Source organism: Coregonus clupeaformis, chromosome 31, assembly GCF_020615455.1.
Source record: "Coregonus clupeaformis isolate EN_2021a chromosome 31, ASM2061545v1, whole genome shotgun sequence".
In the NCBI taxonomy this organism is placed as follows: Eukaryota; Metazoa; Chordata; class Actinopteri; order Salmoniformes; family Salmonidae; genus Coregonus; species Coregonus clupeaformis.
In genome coordinates this window covers 30,297,402-30,305,237 of record NC_059222.1, presented here as the reverse complement: position 1 = coordinate 30,305,237, position 7,836 = coordinate 30,297,402, and the positions used below count along the sequence as shown (strand labels likewise).

At 38.6% G+C, this 7,836-nt stretch overlaps 1 long non-coding RNA gene across 1 annotated transcript; it reads left to right on the top strand.

Annotated features, from left to right (window-relative positions):
- The first annotated feature begins 1,145 nt into the window (after positions 1-1,145).
- On the top strand, positions 1,146-2,062 carry LOC123482374. Its single transcript, XR_006657678.1, has 3 exons — positions 1,146-1,268; positions 1,412-1,694; positions 1,814-2,062. It is a non-coding gene; the product is annotated as an uncharacterized LOC123482374 (long non-coding RNA).
- The last annotated feature ends 5,774 nt before the right edge of the window (positions 2,063-7,836 follow it).

The following is a 7,836-nucleotide window of genomic DNA, read 5'->3' as shown; positions in this document are numbered from 1 at the left end:
ATAATGTTTACAGTCACTTTAATAATGTTTACATATCTTGCACTACTCATCCCATATGTATATACTGCATTCTATTCTATAATATTCTACTGTATCTTAGTCCATGCCGCTCTGTCATTGCTTGTCCATATATGTATATCGTAAAAATTTATGCACACATGACTGTAAGTCGCTTTGGATAAAAGCGTCTGCTAAATGGCATATTATATTATTATATTATTATAATATATTTTCTTAAATTCCATTCCTTACTAGTTTTATTTGTATTAGGTTCATGTTGTGAAATTGTTAGATATTACTTGTTAGATATTACTGCACTGTCGGAGCTAGAAGCACAAGAATTTCGCTACACCCGCTATAACATCTGCTAAACACGTGTATGTGACAAATAACATTTGATTTGATTTGATTTGAACAGAGAGGTCTACTTTCTTGGGGACCTGAATATTGACTGGTTTTCATCAAGCTGTCCGCTCAAGAGGAAGCTTCTCACTGTAACCAGTGCCTGTAATCTGGTTCAGGTTATTACAGTTTTTTACGATTGTTTACACACTAAAATTAAAATTTCCACACAATTAGCAAAATTGTACTCCAATGAGCAAAACACCTCCACAGATTTGCACAACATTACACACAATGTCCGCCTCACCCTTTTTGCAAAACATTACACACAGTGATTTGTAAAACTCTACACACATTTTCACACCTTAGACACAGATAAGGATCGTGAGGTTACTTCCTTGTAATTACAAAGCACCGGATTGCCAATTACCACACTAATGAACAAATTGGATAAACACATCTACCAGGTGTGGAAGCACACATGTGCTAATTTGAAAACGCAGCACTCAGGTGTGCTATAAAAGGCAGCAGGTGAGTTCACCTGTCTTCAACAAAAATGGAAGGAGTTAGAAGAAGAAGAAGAGTGAGAATGAGAGGGGGAGCTCAAAGAGGAGATGAAGGCGGTAGAGGAAGAGGAGAAGGAGGTAGAGGAAGAGGCATAGGTAGAGGAGAAGAAGGTAGAGGAAGAGAAGGAGGTAGAGGAAGACACCTAGGTAGAGGAAGAGGTAGAGAAGGACTTGAAGAGTTGATAGAACCTGAACAAAGAAGACGAGGGACCAAATTTGACTCGAGAAATCCCGTGCAACACTTATTGACCATGTTATCAACCATGGACTGACACTGATGGAAGCTGGACAAAGAGTTCAACCAAATCTCAGCAGAAATACTGTTGCGTCAGTAATTCGGACATTTCATCGAGAAAACAGGTAAGCTAACCACACAGTATACATTGAAACTGAAGCTTGTATAATCAATATTGTTTACTGTGACATTTGACAGTAGGCTGCATATATATATATATATATATATATATATTTATTTATTTTTATCTTATTTTGTTTTTACATAGGATTGAGGGTCGAGGACACCAAGGTGGAAGGGGCCCTATGTTTAGTCGTGCACAAGAGGCCGCCATTGTGAACATGGTTTTGGCCAATAATTGTATCAGGCTACGAGAAATCCAAGCCAATATCATCAATGATGACAATATTTTCAATAACATCCAACGAGTCTCTCTGTCAACATTAGGTCGAATCCTAAAGAAAAATCAAATATACATGAAGCAACTGTATCGGGTACCATTTGACAGAAATTCAGAGAGAGTGAAACATCTGCGCAATGAGTATGTGGAGGTATGCATTGTTCATCTGACTATGGTGTGGTATCATGCACTGCTCATAATGTTCTGTCACAAAAAAAATACTGTGCTATAGATATTGAATAGCATCCTATTTTCTTTAATGTGTTTCAGAGAGTCTTGCAAATGGATGCTGCTGAAATTCAACATGAATTTATATATGTGGATGAGGCTGGATTTAACCTTGCAAAAACAAGAAGAAGAGGGAGAAATGTAATTGGGCACAGGGCAATCACCAATGTGCCAGGGCAGCGAGGGGGTAACATCACCCTTTGCGCTGCTATCACACAAAATGGGGTCCTCCACCACCATGCAAATCTGGGACCCTATAATGCAAATCTGATACTTGCATTTCTTGACCGATTGCATGATATTGTCACAGCATTACACCAAGTGGACCAGATGCGGTACATTGTCGTTTGGGACAATGTCTCATTTCATCGGGCTGCTCTAGTCCAGAACTGGTTCCATGATCACCCTGATTTTGAAGTTTTATACCTTCCCCCATACTCCCCCTTCCTGAATCCTATAGAATAATTTTTTTCAACGTGGCGGTGGAAGGTATATGACCTGCGGCCTTATGACCGTTTTCCCCTCATTCAGGCCATGGAACAGGCATGTGATCTTATTGAAGCAGCTTCAGTGCAGGGGTGGATTCGTCACACAAGGCGATTCTTCCAACGGTGCCTTGCCAATGAAGACATAGCCTGTGATGTGGATGAAATGTTATGGCCTGATCCAGCCAGACGGAGAGACGGATAGTTACAGTATTCTTGTTGCTTTTACAGTAGTTTTCTTTCATTTCTGTTTACTTTTACTTTACTTTTCTTCAGAGTCAAAGTGTATGTACTGTAATTCATGCAGTAATTTTTATTTGTCTACGGATTTTATTTGTTTACAGTAATTGATATCATTGTTGGTTGATTACTGTAACTGATTATGGTAAGAAATACTGTAAGTATTGAAATAAATACTTGAAATATTCAGTCTGCAGCATCAAGTGTTGTGCAGTGCTTGGTAAGGTTATAGTAGGCCTACAGTATTTGTCTACATTCTCCTTATATCTCAAAACAAATCATGAATAATGTTGTGAGTTTCTCACTATTTTTTGTCACCTAAATTATCTCTCACATACAGTAAGAATGTCTGGCCAAAAATCTTTTTTTTTTTTTTTTTTTTACAAATGTGTTTTTTATTTATCACAGCAGTGTGAAACTGGCTGCAATAGTGTATGATCATTGATGACTGTGTTGGTTAAATGAAAACAAATAGCATTTTCACAAATATGTGTATATGTTTTGACTGAAGTGTGTATGTTTTGACTGAAGTGTGTCATTTTGCAAACAATCTAGGAATTTTGCTAATTGATTGTGGTGTTTGGATAATTGTGATTATATTTTGACAAAAATAACTCTGTTTTCAAAATCGCGTGTAAACAATTGAAAAAAACTGTAATCAACCTACCATAGTGTTTGCAAGCACTACAGGAACAAGATCATACACATGTATCAATCACATTTTTACTAATACAGTAGAACTTTGTTCTAAAGCTGTATCCGTACCCATTGGATGCAGTGATTACAATATTATGGCTATATCCAGGAAAGCCAAAGTTCCAAAAGCTGGGCCTAAAATAGTGTATAACAGATCATACTAAAGATTTTGCTGTGACTCTTATGTGGATGATGTTAAAAATATTTGTTGGTCTAATGTGATTAATAAGGAGCATCCAGATGCTGCGCTTGATGAATTTATGAAATTGCTTCTTCCAATTATTGATAAACATGCACCTGTTAAGAAACTGACTGTTAGAACTGTTAAGGCTCCATGGATTGATGAGGAATTGAAAAACTGTATGGTTGAAAGAGATGGGGCAAAAGGAGTGGCTAATAAGTCTGGCTGTACATGTGACTGGCTGACTTACTGCAAATTGAAAAGGGGGTCACACTCGGACAATCAGAGAGGGGGCTTATCATTGTGGCCCAGGTGGCACAAAATAATCAAAGGTCTGAGTGCACGGAGATGCTTGGGAAAAATGGTTACAACGGGGGACCAGAGTGTTTGTGTCTCAGGTGAAGAGGGTGGATGTGATCTCCATCACCTAGGACTTGACATAGATTAAATAGATTAATCAAATCTCACATTGTTGTCAATTTTTGCTCAATCTTGCATGCTTTCTCAAACAGCTGTAACTGTATATGCATTCGTATATGCATTCGTAAATCAGGTCCTTTCTTGAGTTGGGCTCTGGGATGTAACAACCGTTGAGCATCTGATTTTATGGTTGATTGTGGAGGAAAGGGGTTGAGTGTGTTAGAGTATGTGCGTGTGTGTTTATCCCACATCTGTTGCAAGGGGGTAAGGATGTTAGGGAGAATATAGGATGAAATAATAATTGCTTGTCAAAAATGTAATACAATGGCAATCCGGGTTATAGGTTAAAATCCTACGCATGAACTGCCGACATTATTATGCATATTCATTGATAATGATGGAAAATAAGATATGCAAGATATGTGAATAGATATATATTACTAGTTAAGTTGCAGCTGGCCCAGAACAGAGCGGCACATCTTGCTCTTGATTGTAATCAGAGGGCTGGTATAAATACTATGCATGCCAGTCTCTCCTGGCTAAGAGTTGAGGGAAGACTGACTGCATCACCACTTATTTTTTTCAGAAACATGAATGTGTTGAAAATGCCAAATTGTTTGCATTGTCAACTTACACACAGCTCTGACACACACACTTACCCCACCAGACATGCCACCAGGGGTCTTTTCACAGTCCCCAAATCCAGAACAAATTCAAGAAGATGTACAGTATTATATAGAGCCATTATTGCATGGAACTCCGTTCCATCTCATATTGCTCAAATGAACAGCAAACATGGTTTCAAAAAACAGATAAAGCAACACCTCACGGCACAACACCTCTCCCCTATTTGACCTAGATAGTTTGTGTGTATGTATTGGTATTGATATGTAGGCTACGTGTGCCTTTTTTTAAATACATTTTTGAATTTATGTAGTTCTGTCCTTGAGCTGTTCTTGTCTATTAATGTTCTGTATTATGTCATGTTTCATGTTTTGTGTGGACCCTAGGAAGAGTAACTGCTGCTTTTGCAACAGCTAATGGGCATCCTAATAAAATACAAAAAATACCAAATTTCACCAAACAATTTCATACACATCAAATATTATTCCTGATAAAAATACTAATAAATAAGCACATTGTGTGCAGGATTTGTTCATCGGTATTGTCACAATCCAATTCCATGTATTCAATACAAAGGTTGATTGCTAATAGATTTGTACACTTTCCATTGGCACACAGAAACACAATCCACAATAGAAATAAGGAAAGGTGAATACAACGGAGGAACACAACTGATATGAATGTATAGGCCTAAATCCACATCAAAGCAAAGTTCTATAATGGAAGGTCACAATGTAGGAGATGGCTTAGGAGCAACCCAAAGTTAAGTAGAAGTAAACCAACTTCATTTTCTGCATGTTTGCAAAATTGTAAAAAAAATCATCACTATTAGACAGTCCCCATTGCCTAGATCAAGGGTGTTAAACTAATTTTGCCCCCAGGCCACATTCAGTCTTCAACAAGGTCCGGAGGGCTGCACTGAAAATGTGTTATATTTCCTCGCGTCAACATTTGCAAAAAATGGTCCTCTATCCATTGTTTTTTGAATTTTTGATGCTTCCTGACTGTCTAGCATTCATTTAGTTGATTATTAGAGAGCTGGACACAGTCCATTATAATTTCTACACAGTTTCGATTTGGTTTTAGTCATTTTTTTTCTTCATTTTTTTTCTCAAACCACCCATGAGCCGGATTGAACCCCCTTGCGGGCCGGATGTTTGACACCCCTGGACCGTATGTTTGACACCCCTGGTCTAGATCTTTCCCTATATTGTACATGGTATGACACTGATGGGGTGATTTAGACTTTCATACAGAAGTATTTACTGATTGCCAGAAACAGTGAACACAATTGCACACATTTCTCTTCTGATGAAAACAATGTGTTAATACTCTGTGAACAAAACACTTAACAGTGAATTTTGTATTCACTGACTAAAGTTTTGCAAAAGGTGTTCTAAGATATGCAAGTCAGGCACTACGAAAATGTAAGCACTCACAAAGAGAGTCTGCTAAATGACTAAACTGTAAACTGTAAGCAAGAAAATTATCAGAAGTTCTGTAAATATATTTGAGCATATGATCATTGCTGTTCAGCTATCCATACATTTCAACACAGGCAAAGTGCAATGTCACTTCCACCCCCCTTCCACACACACATCCCCACATCCACCACCACCATTCTCTGTTCTCTCTCTTTCAATACTCCCCTAGAGATTCAAATAGAGAGTTGCTGATGCTGATAATGTACAGTAGGCCAAAAACATTATTTTTCTGCTCCATGGTTTGTTTTTCTGCTCTCACACTCCTGGCCAGCCTATCACCTTTCCCCGGGGCTGTAGAAGGACACCCATCAGCGAAATCTGGCTCCTGCTCCTCTCCTTACACTAACACTACTGTATCAGCTCTTTGATCCAGTGAAATCACATTGTGGGAACAAACACAACATTATGCTTTTCTTTTACAATCTATTCTCAAGCAGTGATATTCAACCTGGATGAGAACAAGAGGATGAGAAAAATAGAAGACTATCTTAGATGAACTAACTATTTTCCTATAACAGTCTGTCTCTATCACCCTCTGTTTGTGTTCAAAGTGCCTTTTTAAACCAATTGTAGAAAACAGCTCATTGCCATTAAAGCAATGGGATCTGACATTTGGCCTGGGGAGAAAATGGCACTTGAGTGCTACTCTCACTGCCAAAGAGTAATCTGTAAGAAGAGTTTCCATGACTACCTTGACATCATTTCTGGCAAACAAAAGAGATTGAAGGCTTCTCAAATTAAGGGTTTGTGCACGCTCCACGCTCAAGTAGCAGTCGGAAAACTTAAAGAAACACTAGTCTAGATGTGAAGCGATCCTTCTATTTTTCTCTGTTTGTATGCAGTGTACTTGTGTTGTGTATCAAATGCTCATATGGGGTCTTAATATATGAAGCTGAGAAAGCTGAGAAACCATTCATTCCCCAGCTCTGAATTAGTTAAGACTATTTTTGAGAGCTCAATGCCGTCTTCTCCTGTCCCAGAAATCGATTTGATACCCAAGGAGTGGAGAGGAGACAGAACATCTGTTTAGATGAAGGACTTCAGAACATGAGTGTGTAAGTGAGGGAAGGTTAGAGTCTAAATGTAAGAGAGAGGAGCAAGTGAGGAAAGAGAGAAGGATAAAAATACAAATCACAGGGAGTCAGAGCCCACTGTATCAGACTCCATTTACTATTCATGGAAATGTGACACATCGTCCCTGCTAAACGCAATGGATGGCCCTCACTCCAAAACCCATTCCATCCACAACCACTAGCTGTTCAATGCTGAGTGTAATTGAATTTCTCAAAGTCCACCTGACTGCGAAAGCACAGCTTTATATAATTTGTAAGTGTACTTTCTGTGTCTGCAGCAGGAAAACACACACACACGCACGCATGCACGCACACAAACAAACAAACATAAACTATGTCCATAGTGTGTTTTTTGAGACCTAGCCAAGGTCTGTGTGTGTGTTTTCTATGTGGCTATGGGCCATATTGGTCTGCCACTCTGGTCAATAGCGCACTACATAAGGAATAGGGTGTCATTTTAGAAGTGTTCCATTTTGTCTCCGTGTCACGTTGATGTCATGAAGCTGACTGGCTGGTGGTGTTCTGTTGGATTTTTCATGATAGTGCAGCTCAGCCTGCTGAACATAATCCCTGACATGAAACCCAGTGCTGGAACAGAATGGTATTTAAATGGAGGAGCAGAGGTGATCCCACTGATACTTAATAGACATTGTGTAACCCTCCTCCCACATATTGTACATATTCATAATCAAAGAGGCTCAGCTTTTAAAGCATTAAAGACATTAAAGATATTCAGACATTGACCTTGCTTATATTGAGCATTATATAAGGCTCAGTACTGAAGACTTTACTTTAAATTCATGATAATGATAACTACGAGATTATACTGGCCAAATTCATGAACACATTTGGTTCCCAGTCA